The 24,859-nt window shown below is 42.2% G+C and overlaps 4 long non-coding RNA genes and 2 pseudogenes across 6 annotated transcripts; 5 read left to right on the top strand and 1 right to left on the bottom strand.

Annotated features, from left to right (window-relative positions):
* The first annotated feature begins 1,851 nt into the window (after positions 1–1,851).
* LOC117814150 lies at positions 1,852–4,067 on the top strand. 2 transcript variants are annotated; one of them, XR_004631524.1, is made up of 3 exons: positions 1,852–1,983; positions 3,215–3,308; positions 3,696–4,067. It is a non-coding gene; the product is annotated as an uncharacterized LOC117814150 (long non-coding RNA). The 2 variants fall into 2 exon arrangements; XR_004631525.1 differs by having other exon boundaries at positions 1,885–2,046.
* Positions 4,068–5,880: 1,813 nt separating this feature from the next.
* On the top strand, positions 5,881–8,314 carry LOC117813925 (annotated as a pseudogene).
* A 3,127-nt stretch (positions 8,315–11,441) lies between these two features.
* On the top strand, positions 11,442–13,665 carry LOC117814151. 2 transcript variants are annotated; one of them, XR_004631526.1, is made up of 3 exons: positions 11,442–11,573; positions 12,813–12,906; positions 13,294–13,665. It is a non-coding gene; the product is annotated as an uncharacterized LOC117814151 (long non-coding RNA). The 2 variants fall into 2 exon arrangements; XR_004631527.1 differs by having other exon boundaries at positions 11,475–11,636.
* Positions 13,666–15,598: 1,933 nt separating this feature from the next.
* LOC117813920 lies at positions 15,599–18,204 on the top strand (annotated as a pseudogene).
* A 2,910-nt stretch (positions 18,205–21,114) lies between these two features.
* LOC117814152 lies at positions 21,115–23,326 on the top strand. Its single transcript, XR_004631528.1, has 3 exons — positions 21,115–21,246; positions 22,463–22,556; positions 22,952–23,326. It is a non-coding gene; the product is annotated as an uncharacterized LOC117814152 (long non-coding RNA).
* Positions 23,327–24,260: 934 nt separating this feature from the next.
* On the bottom strand, positions 24,261–24,775 carry LOC117814153. Its single transcript, XR_004631529.1, has 2 exons — positions 24,625–24,775; positions 24,261–24,512 (listed from the first exon to the last, which is right to left on the bottom strand). It is a non-coding gene; the product is annotated as an uncharacterized LOC117814153 (long non-coding RNA).
* Between the last annotated feature and the right edge of the window lie 84 nt (positions 24,776–24,859).

Raw genomic sequence — 24,859 nt, 5'->3', positions numbered from 1 at the left:
AGGCTCTTCTGAAGTCCTTCACATCATGAACAGATGTTTGTAAATAGTTAAACCTTCACATCATGAACAGATGTTGTTTGTAAATAGTTAAACCTTCACATCATGAACAGATGTTGTTTGTCAATAGTTAAACCTTCACAACATGAACAGATGTTGTTTGTAAATAGTTAAACCTTCACAACATGAACAGATGTTGTTTGTAAATAGTTAAACCTTCACATCATGAACAGATGTTGTTTGTCAATAGTTAAACCTTCACAACATGAACAGATGTTGTTTGTAAATAGTTAAACCTTCACATCATGAACAGATGTTGTTTGTAAATAGTTAAACCTTCACATCATGAACAGATGTTGTTTGTAAATAGTTAAACCTTCACATCATGAACAGATGTTGTTTGTAAATAGTTAAACCTTCACATCATGAACAGATGTTGTTTGTAAATAGTTAAACCTTTACAACATGAACAGATGTTGTTTGTAAATAGTTTAACCTTCACAACATGAACAGATGTTGTTTGTCAATAGTTAAACCTTCACAACATGAACAGATGTTGTTTGTAAATAGTTAAACCTTCACATCATGAACAGATGTTGTTTGTAAATAGTTAAACCTTCACATCATGAACAGATGTTGTTTGTAAATAGTTAAACCTTCACAACATGAACAGATGTTGTTTGTAAATAGTTAAACCTTCACAACATGACCAGATGTTGTTTGTAAATAGTTAAACCTTCACATCATGAACAGATGTTGTTTGTCAATAGTTAAACCTTCACAACATGAACAGATGTTGTTTGTAAATAGTTAAACCTTCACATCATGAACAGATGTTGTTTGTAAATAGTTAAACCTTCACATCATGAACAGGTGTTGTTTGTAAATAGTTAAACCTTTACAACATGAACAGATGTTGTTTGTAAATAGTTAAACCTTCACAACATGAACAGATGTTGTTTGTAAATAGTTAAACCTTCACATCATGAACAGATGTTGTTTGTAAATAGTTAAACCTTCACATCATGAACAGATGTTGTTTGTCAATAGTTTAACCTTCACAACATGAACAGATGTTGTTTGTAAATAGTTAAACCTTCACATCATGAACAGATGTTGTTTGTCAATAGTTAAACCTTCACAACATGAACAGATGTTGTTTGTAAATAGTTTAACCTTCACAACATGAACAGATGTTGTTTGTAAATAGTTAAACCTTCACATCATGAACAGATGTTGTTTGTAAATAGTTAAACCTTCACATCATGAACAGATGTTGTTTGTAAATAGTTAAACCTTCACATCATGAACAGATGTAAATTGTTATTTTTATAAACCTTCACAGCTTGAATTGATGTTTGTTAATTGTTATTTTTATAAACCTTCACAAGTTGAATTGATGTTATGTGTTTGTAAACAGTTATTTTCATAAATGTAGGTTGAAAAGTTAAAAACAAGCAAACCTATTAAGTTACTGTGCTATGGCATTCTTTGGGGGGGAAATAGTAAATGGTCTCAGAAGGGAGGATGTGGTGTTAGTGCTTTGTAACTGCACAGTTTGCATATACTGCCACCTAGTGGATATACACTGTAACTTCCGGTGACTAAGGAGTTAAGGAATAAAGCCATCTCGTTGTAATCCTGCCGTCCGTGTCCAGTACTTTAATAGTCAAGTACAACTCTCAAACAAAACGTAACAGTGACATTACAGTCTTACTGTAGCACATATTATCCCTGTAAGATGCATGGAGGCTAGAGCAAGCTACAGTTAGAGAGCTCTGTCTCACATTATTTTCAATGCTGACCGTGCCGTACTAATTCTCATGATGTTGTGTTGGACCTGCTTCAAATACACTCACTTGACTTGTGTGACCGCTTGTTTGCGTCACTTCCGTTGCCTAGCAGTAACGCGAAATGCCGATGGGAGTCAGGAAGTGGTTAGCAGCCGTCGGAGCAGAAACATGACACATAAGAGAAATGCTCAAGGTATGCGTTGTTTACGGTTGCTCTAACCGATCAAACAGAGACAAGTCGACAGGTTTTTATCGTGTAAGTTCATGTGGAAGTAGCTCACTTCTTCCATCACTTGTAATGTCACGTTTTTCCCATCTTTCTTCTAACCCAACATGGATCATTTACATTTTGGCCGCTCAGCATCATGGGAAATACTAGCATCAGGTGTTCATGCGACTCATTTCTCCTTATTTTCCCGATGTATCTCCTACTTTATGTTTGTGGATAAATTATAGTACGTCTAAGGAGTCCATAACACAAATAGAACAGAAATAAAACATTTAAATTTTAAAATTCAACACCGCGATAGAAATGAGTAGTTGCAGGAGGTGGTTTAAATGGAAGATACGTCCATGATATCTTTGGGACCGGGAAGGGCATACTTGTGGGGTGGTTGTGACGGTGAATCGACTGTGAAGCGTCGTTCACTTGAATGCCACGTTGACAGCCACTCGCGTGCACTTACTGGAACTTGGGCCGGCCGGTGCTTCAAGTCATTGCGGTACCGTCCAGTTCTTTTATTTCCAAATAGCTGAGCCAGATAGGCTCCAGCCTCATGTGTAGGCCTGCTCAAATCCAAAGTATTATTTCAACCCATTTTGATGGCTTGAGGTACACCAACATAACAATATAGGATCTTAATGTATCTTAATATATACTACAATATTATTTATTACTAATATCTACCAATGATCACACTGGGAGAGAGAGAGAGAGAGAGACAGGCAGGCAGGCAGACAGACAGGCAGACAGACAGGCAGACAGACAGACAGACAGACAGACAGACAGACAGACAGACAGACAGACAGACAGAGACTATAGCCTCTGTATGTGGGGCGGTTAGACCGCTAAGCCACCAGCGCCCCAGGTCGGACATATTTAATGAGATAAATGATGTGGTTCAAATGGCCTCATGTACAGTAGCGTATAGCCCAGCTTTCCTGTTGACACTCCAGCTGGTTCCTCAGTACATGGGCTCCTAAAAGCAAGCAAGCTGCTGCAAATCACAAACTTTCCACAAGAGGGCGCCCCATGCACCTCAAAGTGGAGGAGGTTGCAGAAGCAGAAATCCTCATTTCCTTCCAAACTGTTGAACTGAAATAAAAAGCTCTGAAAGATTTTGCATCACTGTATGGTATGCATAATTCAAAGTCATATGTCAAACATTCATGCAGTGAATTCAGAGTTTTTTGTCTTGTTTCAGTGAAACTGTCCATCAGTTACTGGATGAGAATCAACACTACCTGAGTCTGCTGACTTCTCTGCTGCGTAACGCCACCCAGGAGATGGAGCAGACGGTACAGTTCTGAGGGACTGCAGGCATGCATGCATGCATTCAAACAGACTCCTTCAGTAAAAGCTTGCACTACATGTAAAGTCACTGCTGATACATTTGGCTTACTTTGGCAGATGACATTTGAAAGAAATGATGTGATTGGTTCCTGCATGTTTTGTAAGTCACACATAGATTGTGACTGTGTGTAAATAGTTGTGGTCTGTTGACTGTCCAAAATGTATGACACCATTTACATTTGCATACAGTGTGTTTTAGATTGCACCGGTTCATGATTAATGTCACAGTTCCAGTTTTAAAATGGTGTAATGGCATAATAAAGTGGAGGGGATGGAATACAGAGAGCGACAAATTTAATATTGAAACTGGCTTTTTTTTGTTCTCCTTGCAGGATCAGGACTGGAGCGGGACTTCCATCCAGAGCAGCTGAAGCTGAACCCCAGAAGCCGTAGTAGAGACTGATCAAAGAGCGCCACCGATGTCAAGAGATTATGTCATAAACAAGTGCCTTATCATCAGAGTAACAACCTAAAGCTTTGTGATTCCATACCGTCTTTAACATCCATGTGAAGCTGCAAGACAATGTGTGAAGCAACCAGATTTAGTAAGCTATTCATGTTCAACTTAAATGTTTGTTATTTAACTGTAAAAGCTATTTCCAGCTGTAAGCAAGACTTCTTGTTGATATTTCTTGAAGGAAAACCCTGCTGCTGGTGAAGTATGCAACGTGAAATGTCAATAAACGTTGTGAGTGTATGTTTTACATGTATGTTTTGTCTTTCAGTAGCTGTTGATATTTTGCTGTGTGGGAGGCATGAGTGAAAGAAAATAAAATTGACTTCCCAAACCTCTGGCACTCACAGTTTAGAATTAGTTTCAACATATTGGTAACAAGAGGGAATTGAAGCATCAAACACTTGATTCCCTGCATTCTGGAGAGTATTTATGTGAGCATTTGTGTTGGAAATGTAATCATTTAAAAGGAAAACACATAATTATTGATACACAACAAACACAAAAATGAACTCCCTGCATGATGCTGTGCAGTGTGCAAATTACGGGGGGGAAGGGGGGTCTGAGACCCCTTCATTGACACGAGACCCCCTGAAAGCCTCAACTGCAACATTTGAGGGGGGTTTCTTGGGAAGTATTTATAATTTTTTTTCACTACAGATGCCATTTGAAAGCACGTCACGTTTGTTTTAACTGTGCTTCATAAGGAAATATATATTTCACCATACCGTGGTTGGCTGGATTCACATGTTCACGCATGCGTGTGTGCGAGCGCGCGCCCGCACGAGAGGGAAGCACGAGTTGGCTTTTTGTTTTTTTTTTAACTTAATTTTAGATGTACATAACAAACAATGGGCACATTCAGAAGGAGCATCATCCATAAACAATCATTAAGGACATAGAAACAATACAGCTTGAGTTGTTAATTTAAGGCAAATGAGAAAATGATCTATACTTGGAAAATAAATAATAAAATAAGTTGAGTAAGGAGAGGGAATCATTTTACAGTTCAGTGGGAAATCATTTTAGGGAATCGTATATTTGAAGTGCTTTTGGTCCTTTCATTGTTTTCAATGATTTGAGTTTATAATTGGAATTCATTTAGAAAAACAATCCATCTGGGGGGAGATTTCATAGTCCTGTTTTTATGAATAAAGAATTTTGAGAGGCACAGGATTATGTTACAGCAGATTTCATCACTTTTATTTTTTAATATCAAACCAAAAGTGATGTCATTTATTGAAAAGAAAAGTGGAATGGATTTAATTTGGGAAGCATGAGTATCCCATTTGGTTGCAGTCATGTGACTTGGACACAGGCCAAATAATACACTTTAAGATTTCAGCTCTTAAAAACAATTGAAACCCAATTTACTACTCAAGAGTTGTAGATACTGCTCACGTTTAGTCCGAAACACCTCGTCAAACTGTGAAAGTGAGATTTAAAAGGAGGTTGAAGAAACATTCAAAGGGTTAAATGTCCGTCGTCGGACACTGAATATGCTTGTGTTATTAGGAGTTATCAAATCAAAATGTTACCACACAGGGGAAATCCTCCTCTTTCTTCCTTTTTAAAGACCTTTTTTGTGCTTTGACATCTTTTATTTCTAGAGGAGAGGAAAGTGTAGAAACCAAGCGGCAAACTCCGGTCTCAAACGATGAAGCCAATGCGGAAGTGCTATAAACTGAATCCGCTTGAGGCTGGCTGCAGAAACACCGGAAACTACATGGATATGAATGGGAAAAAGACGATCTTTGTAGCATTAATAAACATGTTTACAGCCTGGTTCAAAAAACGGCTTGGCCATATGAAGCTAATCTCTCTAATGGCACACACTGTACGGGGGGTGAATTTTTTTCTAACGTGACGGTTCAGAAGATATTAAGATTACGAGTTTTGCCCAAATAAGGACATGACTGACGTGACTTCCGGTCGGGAACACACAGCCATTGGCTAAGGGGCTCACACTACGTGACACTCTGCCTGGTTGAGTTCCGCATTACCAATATGGCTGCTGCCGTCGATTTGCTTCAAAACAGCTCTCAGGAACAGATGGGTGACATCACGGATACTACGTCCATATTTTTTACAGTCTATGGTGGAAACTGGGAGAGAGTGGGGGAAAAAATGCGGTAAGAAAGTCACAGGCTGGACTCGAACCCGGATCTGTTGATTCACAGGCGTGCAACTTAACCATTCGGCTAAGTCCGCAGCTGATTCGAAACTGGTCCGCAACACCGCCAGACCCAATCCTCCTCTTTCTAGCTGGCTGGCTCCGTCTTACCTGTCCTTCTCTCCTCACTCCCTCACTCAACCTGCACCCAGCCCCTAAAGACGAGGAGCAGTTTAGGCTGTGGCTGAAGGCGCTGAACCTCAAGTGCCCACCTAAGCGCCCGTATGTGTGCTCGTTTGATTTCGTGGACGGGAAGCCGACAGATGAGTACCCTTACCCCGAGAAATGGCTCGGCTATGATGCTCCAGTAAAGAAGCCCCTGCTCTGAAGAGGTTCTCAGATATGGGTAAGCTAGCTTGTTATTGTTGACTTGTTAGCCTAAAGTTACACTCGTGTAATCCGTGTTTGTTTACCTCTAACGTTGTGAACATAATGAACATTTAATTGACTGCAATTAATATGGAGGATTACCATTGCGACCATATAAGTATCAAACTTACGTTGGTTATTTACATTACAGTCTTACTGTAGCACATATTATCCCTGTAAGATGCTTGTAGGCTAGAGCAAGCTACAGTTAGAGAGCTCTGTCTCACATGATTTTGAATGCTGACCGTGCCGTACTAATGCTCATGATGTTGGACCTTCAAATACACTCACTTGACTTGTGTGAGCGCCTGGTTGAAATTGAAGTGCTAATGTGAAAATGTGTTTGTTTTTTTTCAACAGATGCATCAGTGAGAGTCAGCGAAGCAGTGGACAACTGCGAGGAGGACCAGATTGCCATGCCCACACGCTGCGATGTGGAAACTCAGTGGGAGGATCTGCGCGTCTCTGACCACAGCTATGGTTTAAAAGCATCGCTCCACCTGAAGCCACTGACATACGATATCGGAACACGGTGCGCTGAGCCAGCTGCGTTGTAGAGATCAAAGAGATCGTCGTGGACTTCAGGAGAGGCCGACAGCAGCACCTCCCACTGACCATCAACGGCGCTGCTGTGGAGAGGGTGAGTACCAAGCAGTACCAAGTTCCTGGGACTGCACATCTCTGATGACCTCTCCTGGACAAACAACACTGCATCGCTGGCCAAGAAGGCTCAAAAACGGCTCTACTTCCTCCGTAAACTGAAAAAAGCACAAGTCCCACCCCCCATCATGTTCTCCTTTTACAGAGGCACCATCGAGAGCGTCCTCACTGGCTGCGTCGCTGTGTGGTTTGGTGGCTGTACTGCCTCCTGCCAAAAGACTCTGCAGGGCATAGTGAACACAGCCAGCAAGATCATCGGTGTTCCTCTGCCCTCCCTCACAGACATTTTCCACACCCGCCTCACCAGCAGAGCCGTCAGCATCGCTGGTGACACCTCCCACCCCTACCACTCCCTCTTCAGTCTCCTGCCTTCAGGGAAAAGGTACCCTGAAGGCGCACGCGCACACACGCACACATGCACGCACGCACGCACACACACACACACACACACACACACACACACACACACACACACACACTACATACAAGGACTGTACCTCAGCTGCTTTTTGCACATTAACCGGTTACTCTATCATTTACTTATTCTCAATACTGTCTGCACCTTAATATCATTTGCACTATTATCTATTCTCATTTTCATTGTACATTTTTAAACTGTCACTGCAATACCTGCACTGTGCACATAGGCTGTTTTTATGGATAGAACTGTATTTATTATATTTTATTGTATTTTTATATTTAAATTTTAGATATTTCAAGAGCTGGAAGAGAGAGAAACAGCATCTCGTTTTTCCTGAATGTCTTGTATATTCAGTGAAAATTGACAATAAAAACCTTTGAATCTTGAATCTTGAATCTTGTACTCCACCTTACTGAGGAAGGACAACCTTTGTTTGCTCCACACAGGGTTGTCTCTGGAGCCTTTCAACTGTGTTGCTGAACACCTCACAAACGAGTACAATAACAGCTTCCAGTTACACCCCAGGAATCAGCTTCTTATGACCCTGATGAAGCTGCGTCTCAATTTATTGAAGGGTGACCTTGCTGAGAGGTTTGGTGTCTGTCAGACCATAGTAAGCAAGGTGATTACGTGCTGGCTTGATCTCACGGAGGAGAACATGAGATATTACATACCCTGGCTTCCCATGGAGACCATTCAGGCAACAATGCTTCAGTGTTTCAAGGAACACTATCCAAAAGCCACCTGTGTGATTGACTGTTCAGAGACCCCCCCCCTTCCAAAGCCACGCAACCTTGACTGGAGAAGTGAGTCCTACAGCTGCCGTTTCTGGTTGCAGCAGCTTCGAACCCTCTTTACCTTTTACACTATTTAACTTTCTTTTTTGCTATTTTTTCCTTATAAAAAAGGATGCATCTTGTTTGGGACTTATTGTACCACCGCAGTGTTTTAGTTGTGGATTATTTTTGAAGGAGTTAAGTGGTATTCTGACTTCATTGTCTGGAGAATGACTTACTCCCGTGAGGAACTACTGCGCTACAGGCGTGCAGCAGGAGTTCCCTCAACGTGCATCCCTGAGGAGATACGGAGAGGCGGCCAACGCGGGAAGAAGGCCGGCAGGAAAGTCAGAAAGAGGATCGAGAGGGACAGAAAATTCAAGCCTTTTCTTCCATCCATCATCATGGGGAGTGCAGTTTGCTCTGCTTCACGGAGACATGGCTGCACGGGAATATACCGGACACTGTGCTTGAACTGGCTGGCTTCACGCTGATACGCGCAGACAGGGGAAAGCAGAGCGGTAAGAAGAGAGGAGGAGGTCTTGCTGTCTTTGTGAACTCTAAATGGTGTAATCCCAGGCATATTACAGTGAAGCACTCTGTCTGCACCCCTGATGTGGAACTTTTGGCGGTGGGATTACGGCCGTACTATCTGCAGCGGGAGTTTTCACACACCATCGCTGTGACTGTCTACATTCCTCCATCAGCTGCAGCGGCTTCAGCGAGTGACGTCCTCCAGTCTGTGATCGCGTGCCTGCAGACGCAGCACCCCAAAACTCTGGACCTTCTGTGTGCCAACGTGAGGGGGGCTTACAGCTGTTCTCCTCTCCCCCCTCTTGGAGAACCAGACCACAACCCGATCCACCTGGAAACCGCCTACAGGCCACTCGTGAACCAGCAGGAGGCCTGCACCAGGATGGTAAAAGGTTTGGTCTAAGGATGCAGAAGGAGCCCTCCAGGAGTGCTTCAATGTCACAGACTGGGAGCTTTTTAAAGAGGACCACGGTGACATTGAAGGTCTCTCTTGTTGCATTACAGACTACATCCGCTTCTGTGAGGATACCATCATCCCAACAAAAAAGATCCGCTGCTTCTCTAACAATAAACCCTGGATTAATAAGGAAACCAAAGCCCTCCTCAACAGGAAGAAGAGGGCCTTCATGTCCAAAGATCGGGAGGAGCTCAGAGCTGTTCAGAAGGAGCTGAAGAGGGAACTCAGTGAAGTTAAAAACAGCTACAAGGAGCGGATAGAGGCCAAGTTGGGACAGGACAGTACGAAAGAGGTATGGAATGGGATGAAAAAGATGACAGGATGCAACAAGCCTGCTCTGAGAGCTGAAGGAGACCCAGAATTTGCTTCTGTGCTGAACCTGTTCTTCAACAGGTTCGACACATCCCCCACCACGGTGAGCTCAGATAGTGATCCTGGGTCGTCAACCACCTCAACAGAGTCTCCAGCAGAGGTGTGAATGGGGGATTCACACCTCTGCTGGAGACTCTGCTCTTTGTCCAATCAGCAGCTTGGCTACCTTTCCCCCCCCTCAGCCCACCAGCAGCTTCTATGGACATTCCTCTTCACCCTCTACACCTCCGACTTCCGCTTGGACTCTGGTTCCTGCCACCTCCGGAAGTTTTTCCGACGACTCCTCCATCGTTGGACGCATCAGCGAAGATGACGAGGAGGAGTACAGAGGACTGATAGAGAGCTTCATCACGTGGTGCGACAGCAATCACCCGACAACAACATCAGTAAGACTAAGGAGCTGGTGGTGAACTAAGATAAGATAAGAGATTCCTTTACTCGTCGCACAACGGGGAAATTCAAGTGTCACAGTAACAGAGTAGACAGTGCAAAAGAAATATAAAAAGCAAACAAGAGCCTATAAAGTAACACTTATTAAAAAGTTATTAGCAATTAAAAATTAAAGAGGTCAAAAATAAGCATATCTTAAATTCACACACATATATATATATACATATACTATTGGTTATAGAGTCTGACAAGAAGGGACAAAGCAGACTCTTTCTGCTCAGGAGACTCAGGTATTTTGGTGTGGAGGAGGCTCTTCTGAAGTCCTTCACATCATGAACAGATGTTTGTAAATAGTTAAACCTTCACATCATGAACAGATGTTGTTTGTAAATAGTTAAACCTTCACAACATGAACAGATGTTGTTTGTAAATAGTTAAACCTTCACAACATGAACAGATGTTGTTTGTAAATAGTTAAACCTTCACAACATGAACAGATGTTGTTTGTAAATAGTTAAACCTTCACATCATGAACAGATGTTTGTAAATAGTTAAACCTTCACATCATGAACAGATGTTGTTTGTAAATAGTTAAACCTTCACATCATGAACAGATGTTTGTAAATAGTTAAACCTTCACAACATGAACAGATGTTGTTTGTAAATAGTTAAACCTTCACATCATGAACAGATGTTGTTTGTAAATAGTTAAACCTTCACATCATGAACAGATGTTGTTTGTCAATAGTTAAACCTTCACAACATGAACAGATGTTGTTTGTAAATAGTTTAACCTTCACAACATGAACAGATGTTGTTTGTAAATAGTTAAACCTTCACATCATGAACAGATGTTGTTTGTAAATAGTTAAACCTTCACATCATGAACAGATGTTGTTTGTAAATAGTTAAACCTTCACATCATGAACAGATGTAAATTGTTATTTTTATAAACCTTCACAGCTTGAATTGATGTTTGTTAATTGTTATTTTTATAAACCTTCACAAGTTGAATTGATGTTATGTGTTTGTAAACAGTTATTTTCATAAATGTAGGTTGAAAAGTTAAAAACAAGCAAACCTATTAAGTTACTGTGCTATGGCATTCTTTGGGGGGGAAATAGTAAATGGTCTCAGAAGGGAGGATGTGGTGTTAGTGCTTTGTAACTGCACAGTTTGCATATACTGCCACCTAGTGGATATACACTGTAACTTCCGGTGACTAAGGAGTTAAGGAATAAAGCCATCTCGTTGTAATCCTGCCGTCCGTGTCCAGTACTTTAATAGTCAAGTACAACTCTCAAACAAAACGTAACAGTGACATTACAGTCTTACTGTAGCACATATTATCCCTGTAAGATGCATGGAGGCTAGAGCAAGCTACAGTTAGAGAGCTCTGTCTCACATTATTTTCAATGCTGACCGTGCCGTACTAATTCTCATGATGTTGTGTTGGACCTGCTTCAAATACACTCACTTGACTTGTGTGACCGCTTGTTTGCGTCACTTCCGTTGCCTAGCAGTAACGCGAAATGCCGATGGGAGTCAGGAAGTGGTTAGCAGCCGTCGGAGCAGAAACATGACACATAAGAGAAATGCTCAAGGTATGCGTTGTTTACGGTTGCTCTAACCGATCAAACAGAGACAAGTCGACAGGTTTTTATCGTGTAAGTTCATGTGGAAGTAGCTCACTTCTTCCATCACTTGTAATGTCACGTTTTTCCCATCTTTCTTCTAACCCAACATGGATCATTTACATTTTGGCCGCTCAGCATCATGGGAAATACTAGCATCAGGTGTTCATGCGACTCATTTCTCCTTATTTTCCCGATGTATCTCCTACTTTATGTTTGTGGATAAATTATAGTACGTCTAAGGAGTCCATAACACAAATAGAACAGAAATAAAACATTTAAATTTTAAAATTCAACACCGCGATAGAAATGAGTAGTTGCAGGAGGTGGTTTAAATGGAAGATACGTCCATGATATCTTTGGGACCGGGAAGGGCATACTTGTGGGGTGGTTGTGACGGTGAATCGACTGTGAAGCGTCGTTCACTTGAATGCCACGTTGACAGCCACTCGCGTGCACTTACTGGAACTTGGGCCGGCCGGTGCTTCAAGTCATTGCGGTACCGTCCAGTTCTTTTATTTCCAAATAGCTGAGCCAGATAGGCTCCAGCCTCATGTGTAGGCCTGCTCAAATCCAAAGTATTATTTCAACCCATTTTGATGGCTTGAGGTACACCAACATAACAATATAGGATCTTAATGTATCTTAATATATACTACAATATTATTTATTACTAATATCTACCAATGATCACACTGGGAGAGAGAGAGAGAGAGAGACAGGCAGGCAGGCAGACAGACAGGCAGACAGACAGGCAGACAGACAGACAGACAGACAGACAGACAGACAGACAGACAGACAGACAGACAGACAGACAGAGACTATAGCCTCTGTATGTGGGGCGGTTAGACCGCTAAGCCACCAGCGCCCCAGGTCGGACATATTTAATGAGATAAATGATGTGGTTCAAATGGCCTCATGTACAGTAGCGTATAGCCCAGCTTTCCTGTTGACACTCCAGCTGGTTCCTCAGTACATGGGCTCCTAAAAGCAAGCAAGCTGCTGCAAATCACAAACTTTCCACAAGAGGGCGCCCCATGCACCTCAAAGTGGAGGAGGTTGCAGAAGCAGAAATCCTCATTTCCTTCCAAACTGTTGAACTGAAATAAAAAGCTCTGAAAGATTTTGCATCACTGTATGGTATGCATAATTCAAAGTCATATGTCAAACATTCATGCAGTGAATTCAGAGTTTTTTGTCTTGTTTCAGTGAAACTGTCCATCAGTTACTGGATGAGAATCAACACTACCTGAGTCTGCTGACTTCTCTGCTGCGTAACGCCACCCAGGAGATGGAGCAGACGGTACAGTTCTGAGGGACTGCAGGCATGCATGCATGCATTCAAACAGACTCCTTCAGTAAAAGCTTGCACTACATGTAAAGTCACTGCTGATACATTTGGCTTACTTTGGCAGATGACATTTGAAAGAAATGATGTGATTGGTTCCTGCATGTTTTGTAAGTCACACATAGATTGTGACTGTGTGTAAATAGTTGTGGTCTGTTGACTGTCCAAAATGTATGACACCATTTACATTTGCATACAGTGTGTTTTAGATTGCACCGGTTCATGATTAATGTCACAGTTCCAGTTTTAAAATGGTGTAATGGCATAATAAAGTGGAGGGGATGGAATACAGAGAGCGACAAATTTAATATTGAAACTGGCTTTTTTTTGTTCTCCTTGCAGGATCAGGACTGGAGCGGGACTTCCATCCAGAGCAGCTGAAGCTGAACCCCAGAAGCCGTAGTAGAGACTGATCAAAGAGCGCCACCGATGTCAAGAGATTATGTCATAAACAAGTGCCTTATCATCAGAGTAACAACCTAAAGCTTTGTGATTCCATACCGTCTTTAACATCCATGTGAAGCTGCAAGACAATGTGTGAAGCAACCAGATTTAGTAAGCTATTCATGTTCAACTTAAATGTTTGTTATTTAACTGTAAAAGCTATTTCCAGCTGTAAGCAAGACTTCTTGTTGATATTTCTTGAAGGAAAACCCTGCTGCTGGTGAAGTATGCAACGTGAAATGTCAATAAACGTTGTGAGTGTATGTTTTACATGTATGTTTTGTCTTTCAGTAGCTGTTGATATTTTGCTGTGTGGGAGGCATGAGTGAAAGAAAATAAAATTGACTTCCCAAACCTCTGGCACTCACAGTTTAGAATTTGTTTCAACATATTGGTAACAAGAGGGAATTGAAGCATCAAACACTTGATTCCCTGCATTCTGGAGAGTATTTATGTGAGCATTTGTGTTGGAAATGTAATCATTTAAAAGGAAAACACATAATTATTGATACACAACAAACACAAAAATGAACTCCCTGCATGATGCTGTGCAGTGTGCAAATTACGGGGGGGAAGGGGGGTCTGAGACCCCTTCATTGACACGAGACCCCCTGAAAGCCTCAACTGCAACATTTGAGGGGGGTTTCTTGGGAAGTATTTATAATTTTTTTTCACTACAGATGCCATTTGAAAGCACGTCACGTTTGTTTTAACTGTGCTTCATAAGGAAATATATATTTCACCATACCGTGGTTGGCTGGATTCACATGTTCACGCATGCGTGTGTGCGAGCGCGCGCCCGCACGAGAGGGAAGCACGAGTTGGCTTTTTGTTTTTTTTTTAACTTAATTTTAGATGTACATAACAAACAATGGGCACATTCAGAAGGAGCATCATCCATAAACAATCATTAAGGACATAGAAACAATACAGCTTGAGTTGTTAATTTAAGGCAAATGAGAAAATGATCTATACTTGGAAAATAAATAATAAAATAAGTTGAGTAAGGAGAGGGAATCATTTTACAGTTCAGTGGGAAATCATTTTAGGGAATCGTATATTTGAAGTGCTTTTGGTCCTTTCATTGTTTTCAATGATTTGAGTTTATAATTGGAATTCATTTAGAAAAACAATCCATCTGGGGGGAGATTTCATAGTCCTGTTTTTATGAATAAAGAATTTTGAGAGGCACAGGATTATGTTACAGCAGATTTCATCACTTTTATTTTTTAATATCAAACCAAAAGTGATGTCATTTATTGAAAAGAAAAGTGGAATGGATTTAATTTGGGAAGCATGAGTATCCCATTTGGTTGCAGTCATGTGACTTGGACACAGGCCAAATAATACACTTTAAGATTTCAGCTCTTAAAAACAATTGAAACCCAATTTACTACTCAAGAGTTGTAGATACTGCTCACGTTTAGTCCGAAACACCTCGTCAAACTGTGAAAGTGAGATTTAAAAGGAGGTTGAAGAAACATTCAAAGGGTTAAATGTCCGTCGTCGGACACTGAATATGCTTGTGTTATTAGGAGTTATCAAATCAAAATGTTACCACACAGGGGAAATCCTCCTCTTTCTTCCTTTTTAAAGACCTTTTTTGTGCTTTGACATCTTTTATTTCTAGAGGAGAGGAAAGTGTAGAAACCAAGCGGCAAACTCCGGTCTCAAACGATGAAGCCAATGCGGAAGTGCTATAAACTGAATCCGCTTGAGGCTGGCTGCAGAAACACCGGAAACTACATGGATATGAATGGGAAAAAGACGATCTTTGTAGCATTAATAAACATGTTTACAGCCTGGTTCAAAAAACGGCTTGGCCATATGAAGCTAATCTCTCTAATGGCACACACTGTACGGGGGGTGAATTTTTTTCTAACGTGACGGTTCAGAAGATATTAAGATTACGAGTTTTGCCCAAATAAGGACATGACTGACGTGACTTCCGGTCGGGAACACACAGCCATTGGCTAAGGGGCTCACACTACGTGACACTCTGCCTGGTTGAGTTCCGCATTACCAATATGGCTGCCGCCGTCGATTTGCTTCAAAACAGCTCTCAGGAACAGATGGGTGACATCACGGATACTACGTCCATATTTTTTACAGTCTATGGTGGAAACTGGGAGAGAGTGGGGGAAAAAATGCGGTAAGAAAGTCACAGGCTGGACTCGAACCCGGGTCTGTTGATTCATAGGCGTGCAACTTAACCATTCGGCTAAGTCCGCAGCTGATTCGAAACTGGTCCGCAACACCGCCAGACCCAATCCTCCTCTTTCTAGCTGGCTGGCTCCGTCTTACCTGTCCTTCTCTCCTCACTCCCTCACTCAACCTGCACCCAGCCCCTAAAGACGAGGAGCAGTTTAGGCTGTGGCTGAAGGCGCTGAACCTCAAGTGCCCACCTAAGCGCCCGTATGTGTGCTCGTTTGATTTCGTGGACGGGAAGCCGACAGATGAGTACCCTTACCCCGAGAAATGGCTCGGCTATGATGCTCCAGTAAAGAAGCCCCTGCTCTGAAGAGGTTCTCAGATATGGGTAAGCTAGCTTGTTATTGTTGACTTGTTAGCCTAAAGTTACACTCGTGTAATCCGTGTTTGTTTACCTCTAACGTTGTGAACATAATGAACATTTAATTGACTGCAATTAATATGGAGGATTACCATTGCGACCATATAAGTATCAAACTTACGTTGGTTATTTACATTACAGTCTTACTGTAGCACATATTATCCCTGTAAGATGCTTGTAGGCTAGAGCAAGCTACAGTTAGAGAGCTCTGTCTCACATGATTTTGAATGCTGACCGTGCCGTACTAATGCTCATGATGTTGGACCTTCAAATACACTCACTTGACTTGTGTGAGCGCCTGGTTGAAATTGAAGTGCTAATGTGAAAATGTGTTTGTTTTTTTTCAACAGATGCATCAGTGAGAGTCAGCGAAGCAGTGGACAACTGCGAGGAGGACCAGATTGCCATGCCCACACGCTGCGATGTGGAAACTCAGTGGGAGGATCTGCGCGTCTCTGACCACAGCTATGGTTTAAAAGCATCGCTCCACCTGAAGCCACTGACATACGATATCGGAACACGGTGCGCTGAGCCAGCTGCGTTGTAGAGATCAAAGAGATCGTCGTGGACGTCAGGAGAGGCCGACAGCAGCACCTCCCACTGACCATCAACGGCGCTGCTGTGGAGAGGGTGAGTACCAAGCAGTACCAAGTTCCTGGGACTGCACATCTCTGATGACCTCTCCTGGACAAACAACACTGCATCGCTGGCCAAGAAGGCTCAAAAACGGCTCTACTTCCTCCGTAAACTGAAAAAAGCACAAGTCCCACCCCCCATCATGTTCTCCTTTTACAGAGGCACCATCGAGAGCGTCCTCACTGGCTGCGTCGCTGTGTGGTTTGGCGGCTGTACTGCCTCCTGCCAAAAGACTCTGCAGCGCATAGTGAACACAGCCAGCAAGATCATCGGTGTTCCTCTGCCCCCCCTCACAGACATTTTCCACACCCGCCTCACCAGCAGAGCCGTCAGCATCGCTGGTGACACCTCCCACCCCTACCACTCCTTCTTCAGTCTCCTGCCTTCAGGGAAAAGGTACCGGAGCCTCCGGGCCCGCTCCACCAGACTGTTGAACAGTTTTTTTCACCAGGCTGTCAGGATGCTGAACTCCTCTCACTACCTCCCTCCTCTGCCCCCTGGACTTTGACTTTAACCAACACACACGCACGCACGCACGCACGCACGCACGCACGCACGCACGCACGCACGCACGCACGCACGCACGCACGCACACACGCACACACGCACACACGCTACATACAAGGACTCTACCTCAGCTGCTTTTTGCACATTAACCGGTTACTCTATCATTTACTTATTCTCAATACTGTCTGCACCTTAATATCATTTGCACTATTATCTATTCTCATTTTCAGTGTACATTTTTAAACTGTCACTGCAATACCTGCACTGTGCACATAGGCTGTTTTTATGGATAGAACTGTATTTATTATATTTTATTGTATTTTTATATTTAAATTTTAGATATTTCAAGAGCTGGAAGAGAGAGAAACAGCATCTCGTTTTTCCTGAATGTCTTGTATATTCAGTGAAAATTGACAATAAAAACCTTTGAATCTTGAATCTTGTACTCAACCTTACTGAGGAAGGACAACCTTTGGTTGCTCCACACAGGGTTGTCTCTGGAGGCTTTCAACTGTGTTGCTGAACACCTCACAAAAGAGTACAATAACAGCTTCCAGTTACACCCCAGGGATCAGCTTCTTATGACCCTGATGAAGCTGCGTCTCAATTTATTGAAGGGTGACCTTGCTGAGAGGTTTGGTGTCTGTCAGACCATAGTAAGCAAGGTGATTACGTGCTGGCTTGATCTCACGGAGGAGAACATGAGATATTACATACCCTGGCTTCCCATGGAGACCATTCAGGCAACAATGCTTCAGTGTTTCAAGGAACACTATCCAAAAGCCACCTGTGTGATTGACTGTTGAGAGACCCCCCCCCTTCAAAAGCCACGCAACCTTGACTGGAGAAGTGAGTCCTACAGCTGCCGTTTCTGGTTGCAGCAGCTTCGAACCCTCTTTACCTTTTACACTATTTAACTTTCTTTTTTGCTATTTTTTCCTTATAAAAAAGGATGCATCTTGTTTGTGACTTATTGTACCACCGCAGTGTTTTAGTTGTGGATTATTTTTGAAGGAGTTAAGTGGTATTCTGACTTCATTGTCTGGAGAATGACTTACTCCCGTGAGGAACTACTGCGCTACAGGCGTGCAGCAGGAGTTCCCTCAACGTGCATCCCTGAGGAGATACAGAGAGGCGGCCAACGCGGGAAGAAGGCCGGCAGGAAAGTCAGAAAGAGGATCGAGAGGGACAGAAAATTCAAGCCTTTTCTTCCATCCATCATCATGGGGAGTGCAGTTTGCTCTGCTTCACGGAGACATGGCTGCACGGGAATATACCGGACACTGTGCTTGAACTGGCTGGCTTCACGCTGATACGCGCAGACAGGGGAAAGCAGAGCGGTAAGAAGAGAGGAGGAGGTCTTGCTGTCTTTGTGAACTCTAAATGGTGTAATCCCAGGCATATTACAGTGAAGCACTCTGTCTGCACCCCTGATGTGGAACTTTTGGCGGTGGGATTACGGCCGTACTATCTGCAGCGGGAGTTTTCACACACCATCGCTGTGACTGTCTACATTCCTCCATCAGCTGCAGCGGCTTCAGCGAGTGACGTCCTCCAGTCTGTGATCGCGTGCCTGCAGACGCAGCACCCCAAAACTCTGGACCTTCTGTGTGCCAACGTGAGGGGGGCTTACAGCTGTTCTCCTCTCCCCCCTCTTGGAGAACCAGACCACAACCCGATCCACCTGGAAACCGCCTACAGGCCACTCGTGAACCAGCAGGAGGCCTGCACCAGGATGGTAAAAGGTTTGGTCTAAGGATGCAGAAGGAGCCCTCCAGGAGTGCTTCAATGTCACAGACTGGGAGCTTTTTAAAGAGGACCACGGTGACATTGAAGGTCTCTCTTGTTGCATTACAGACTACATCCGCTTCTGTGAGGATACCATCATCCCAACAAAAAAGATCCGCTGCTTCTCTAACAATAAACCCTGGATTAATAAGGAAACCAAAGCCCTCCTCAACAGGAAGAAGAGGGCCTTCATGTCCAAAGATCGGGAGGAGCTCAGAGCTGTTCAGAAGGAGCTGAAGAGGGAACTCAGTGAAGTTAAAAACAGCTACAAGGAGCGGATAGAGGCCAAGTTGGGACAGGACAGTACGAAAGAGGTATGGAATGGGATGAAAAAGATGACAGGATGCAACAAGCCTGCTCTGAGAGCTGAAGGAGACCCAGAATTTGCTTCTGTGCTGAACCTGTTCTTCAACAGGTTCGACACATCCCCCACCACGGTGAGCTCAGATAGTGATCCTGGGTCGTCAACCACCTCAACAGAGTCTCCAGCAGAGGTGTGAATGGGGGATTCACACCTCTGCTGGAGACTCTGCTCTTTGTCCAATCAGCAGCTTGGCTACCTTTCCCCCCCCTCAGCCCACCAGCAGCTTCTATGGACATTCCTCTTCACCCTCTACACCTCCGACTTCCGCTTGGACTCTGGTTCCTGCCACCTCCGGAAGTTTTTCCGACGACTCCTCCATCGTTGGACGCATCAGCGAAGATGACGAGGAGGAGTACAGAGGACTGATAGAGAGCTTCATCACGTGGTGCGACAGCAATCACCCGACAACAACATCAGTAAGACTAAGGAGCTGGTGGTGAACTAAGATAAGATAAGAGATTCCTTTACTCGTCGCACAACGGGGAAATTCAAGTGTCACAGTAACAGAGTAGACAGTGCAAAAGAAATATAAAAAGCAAACAAGAGCCTATAAAGTAACACTAATTAAAAAGTTATTAGCAATTAAAAATTAAAGAGGTCAAAAATAAGTATATCTTAAATTCACACACATATATATATATACATATACTATTGGTTATAGAGTCTGACAAGAAGGGACAAAGCAGACTCTTTCTGCTCAGGAGACTCAGGTATTTTGGTGTGGAGGAGGCTCTTCTGAAGTCCTTCACATCATGAACAGATGTTTGTAAATAGTTAAACCTTCACATCATGAACAGATGTTGTTTGTAAATAGTTAAACCTTCACAACATGAACAGATGTTGTTTGTAAATAGTTAAACCTTCACAACATGAACAGATGTTGTTTGTAAATAGTTAAACCTTCACAACATGAACAGATGTTGTTTGTAAATAGTTAAACCTTCACATCATGAACAGATGTTTGTAAATAGTTAAACCTTCACATCATGAACAGATGTTGTTTGTAAATAGTTAAACCTTCACATCATGAACAGATGTTTGTAAATAGTTAAACCTTCACAACATGAACAGATGTTGTTTGTAAATAGTTAAACCTTCACATCATGAACAGATGTTGTTTGTAAATAGTTAAACCTTCACATCATGAACAGATGTTGTTTGTAAATAGTTAAACCTTCACATCATGAACAGATGTTGTTTGTAAATAGTTAAACCTTCACATCATGAACAGATGTTGTTTGTAAATAGTTAAACCTTCACAACATGAACAGATGTTGTTTGTAAATAGTTAAACCTTCACATCATGAACAGATGTAAATTGTTATTTTTATAAACCTTCACAGCTTGAATTGATGTTTGTTAATTGTTATTTTTATAAACCTTCACAAGTTGAATTGATGTTATGTGTTTGTAAACAGTTATTTTCATAAATGTAGGTTGAAAAGTTAAAAACAAGCAAACCTATTAAGTTACTGTGCTATGGCATTCTTTGGGGGGGAAATAGTAAATGGTCTCAGAAGGGAGGATGTGGTGTTAGTGCTTTGTAACTGCACAGTTTGCATATACTGCCACCTAGTGGATATACACTGTAACTTCCGGTGACTAAGGAGTTAAGGAATAAAGCCATCTCGTTGTAATCCTGCCGTCCGTGTCCAGTACTTTAATAGTCAAGTACAACTCTCAAACAAAACGTAACAGTGACATTACAGTCTTACTGTAGCACATATTATCCCTGTAAGATGCATGGAGGCTAGAGCAAGCTACAGTTAGAGAGCTCTGTCTCACATTATTTTCAATGCTGACCGTGCCGTACTAATTCTCATGATGTTGTGTTGGACCTGCTTCAAATACACTCACTTGACTTGTGTGACCGCTTGTTTGCGTCACTTCCGTTGCCTAGCAGTAACGCGAAATGCCGATGGGAGTCAGGAAGTGGTTAGCAGCCGTCGGAGCAGAAACATGACACATAAGAGAAATGCTCAAGGTATGCGTTGTTTACGGTTGCTCTAACCGATCAAACAGAGACAAGTCGACAGGTTTTTATCGTGTAAGTTCATGTGGAAGTAGCTCACTTCTTCCATCACTTGTAATGTCACGTTTTTCCCATCTTTCTTCTAACCCAACATGGATCATTTACATTTTGGCCGCTCAGCATCATGGGAAATACTAGCATCAGGTGTTCATGCGACTCATTTCTCCTTATTTTCCCGATGTATCTCCTACTTTATGTTTGTGGATAAATTATAGTACGTCTAAGGAGTCCATAACACAAATAGAACAGAAATAAAACATTTAAATTTTAAAATTCAACACCGCGATAGAAATGAGTAGTTGCAGGAGGTGGTTTAAATGGAAGATACGTCCATGATATCTTTGGGACCGGTAAGGGCATACTTGTGGGGTGGCTGTGACGGTGAATCGACTGTGAAGCGTCGTTCACTTGAATGCCACGTTGACAGCCACTCGCGTGCACTTACTGGAACTTGGGCCGGCCGGTGCTTCAAGTCATTGCGGTACCGTCCAGTTCTTTTATTTCCAAATAGCTGAGCCAGATAGGTTCCAGCCTCATGTGTAGCCTGCTCATATCCAAAATATTATTTCAACCCATTTTGATGGCTTGAGGTACACCAACATAACAATATAGGATCTTAATGTATCTTAATATATACTACAATATTATTTATTACTAATATCTACCAATGATCACACTGGGAGAGAGAGAGACAGACAGGCAGACAGGCAGACAGACAGACAGACAGACAGACAAACAGACAGACAGACAGACAGACAGACAGACAGACAGACAGACAGACTATAGCCTCTGTATGTGGGGCGGTTAGACCGCTAAGCCACCAGCGCCCCAGGTCGGACATATTTAATGAGATAAATGATGTGGTTCAAATGGCCTCATGTACAGTAGCGTATAGCCTAGCTTTCCTGTTGACACTCCAGCTGGTTCCTCAGTACATGGGCTCCTAAAAGCAAGCAAGCTGCTGCAAATCACAAACTTTCCACAAGAGGGCGCCCCATGCACCTCAAAGTGGAGGAGGTTGCAGAAGCAGAAATCCTCATTTCCTTCCAAACTGTTGAACTGAAATAAAAAGCTCTGAAAGATTTTGCATCACTGTATGGTATGCATAATTCAAAGTCATATGTCAAACATTCATGCAGTGAATTCAGAGTTTTTTGTCTTGTTTCAGTGAAACTGTCCATCAGTTACTGGATGAGAATCAACACTACCTGAGTCTGCTGACTTCTCTGCTGCGTAACGCCACCCAGGAGATGGAGCAGACGGTACGGTTCTGAGGGACTGCAGGCATGCATGCATGCATGCATGCATTCAAACAGACTCCTTCAGTAAAAGCTTGCACTACATGTAAAGTCACTGCTGATACATTTGGCTTACTTTGGCAGATGACATTTGAAAGAAATGATGTGATTGGTTCCTGCATGTTTTGTAAGTCACACATAGATTGTGACTGTGTGTAAATAGTTGTGGTCTGTTGACTGTTCAAAATGTATGACACCATTTACATTTGCATACAGTGTGTTTTAGATTGCACAGGTTCATGATTAATGTCACAGTTCCAGTTTTAAAATGGTGTAATGGCATAATAAAGTGGAGGGGATGGAATACAGAGAGCGACAAATTTAATATTGAAACTGGCTTGTTTTTGTTCTCCTTGCAGGATCAGGACTGGAGCGGGACTTCCATCCAGAGCAGCTGAAGCTGAACCCCAGAAGCCGTAGTAGAGACTGATCAAAGAGCGCCACCGATGTCAAGAGATTATGTCATAAACAAGTGCCTTATCATCAGAGTAACAACCTAAAGCTTTGTGATTCCATACCGTCTTTAACATCCATGTGAAGCTGCAAGACAATGTGTGAAGCAACCAGATTTGGTAAGCTATTCATGTTCAACTTAAATGTTTGTTATTTAACTGTAAAAGCTATTTCCAGCTGTAAGCAAGACTTGTTGTTGCTATTGATTGAAGGAAAACCCTGCTGCTGGTGAAGTATGCAACGTGAAATGTCAATAAACGTTGTGAGTGTATGTTTTACATATATGTTTTGTCTTTCAGTAGCTGTTGATATTTTGCTGTATGGGAGGCATGAGTGAAAGAAAATAAAATTGACTTCCCAAACCTCTGGCACTCACAGTTTAGAATTTGTTTCAACATATTGGTAACAAGAGGGAATTGAAGCATCAAACACTTGATTCCCTGCATTCTGGAGAGTATTTATGTGAGCATTTGTGTTGGAAATGTAATCATTTAAAAGGAAAATACATAATTAATGATACACAACAAACACAAAAATGAACTCCCTGCATGATGCTGTGCACTGTGCGAATTACGGGGGGGAAGGGGGGTCTGAGACCCCTTAATTGACACGAGACCCCCTGAAAGCCTCAACTGCAACATTTTGGGGGGGTTTCTTGGGAAGTATTTATCATTTTTTTCACTTGCTATTGTCACTACAGATGCCATTTGAAAGCACGTCACGTTTGTTTTAACTGTGCTTCATAAGGAAATATATATTTCACCATACCGTGGTTGGCTGGATTCACATGTTCACGCATGCGTGTGTGCGAGCGCGCGCCCGCACGAGAGGGAAGCACGAGTTGGCTTTTTGTTTTTTTTTTACTTAATTTTAGATGTACATAACAAACAATGGGCACATTCAGAAGGAGCATCATCCATAAAAAATCATTAAGGACATATAAACAATACAGCTTGAGTTGTTAATTTAAGGCAAATGAGAAAATGATCTATACTTGGAAAATAAATAATAAAATAAGTTGAGTAAGGAGAGGGAATCATTTTACAGTTCAGAGGGAAATCATTTTAGGGAATCGTATATTTGAAGTGCTTTTGGTCCTTTCATTGTTTTCAATGATTTGAGTTTATAATTGGAATTCATTTAGAAAAACAATCCATCTGGGGGGAGATTTCATAGTCCTGTTTTTATGAATAAAGAATTTTGAGAGGCACAGGATTATGTTACAGCAGATTTCATCACTTTTATTTTTTAATATCAAACCAAAAGTGATGTCATTTATTGAAAAGAAAAGTGGAATGGATTTAATTTGGGAAGCATGAGTATCCCATTTGGTTGCAGTCATGTGACTTGGACACAGGCCAAATAATACACTTTAAGATTTCAGCTCTTAAAAACAATTGAAACCCAATTTACTACTCAAGAGTTGTAGATACTGCTCACACGTTTAGTCCGAAACACCTCGTCAAACTGTGAAAGTGAGATTTAAAAGGAGGTTGAAGAAACATTCAAAGGGTTAAATGTCCGTCGTCGGACACTGAATATGCTTGTGTTATTAGGAGTTATCAAATCAAAATGTTACCACACAGGGGAAATCCTCCTCTTTCTTCCTTTTTAAAGACATTTATTGTGCTTTGACATCTTTTATTTCTAGAGGAGAGGAAAGTGTAGAAACCAAGCGGCAAACTCCGGTCTCAAACGATGAAGCCAATGCGGAAGTGCTATAAACTGAATCCGCTTGAGGCTGGCTGCAGAAACACCGGAAACTACATGGATATGAATGGGAAAAAGACGATCTTTGCAGCATTAATAAACAT

This window comes from Notolabrus celidotus, chromosome 6 (assembly GCF_009762535.1).
Source record: "Notolabrus celidotus isolate fNotCel1 chromosome 6, fNotCel1.pri, whole genome shotgun sequence".
Lineage (NCBI taxonomy): Eukaryota > Metazoa > Chordata > Actinopteri > Labriformes > Labridae > Notolabrus > Notolabrus celidotus.
Note: the sequence above shows the minus strand (reverse complement) of the source record. Positions and strands in the feature narration are given on the sequence as shown.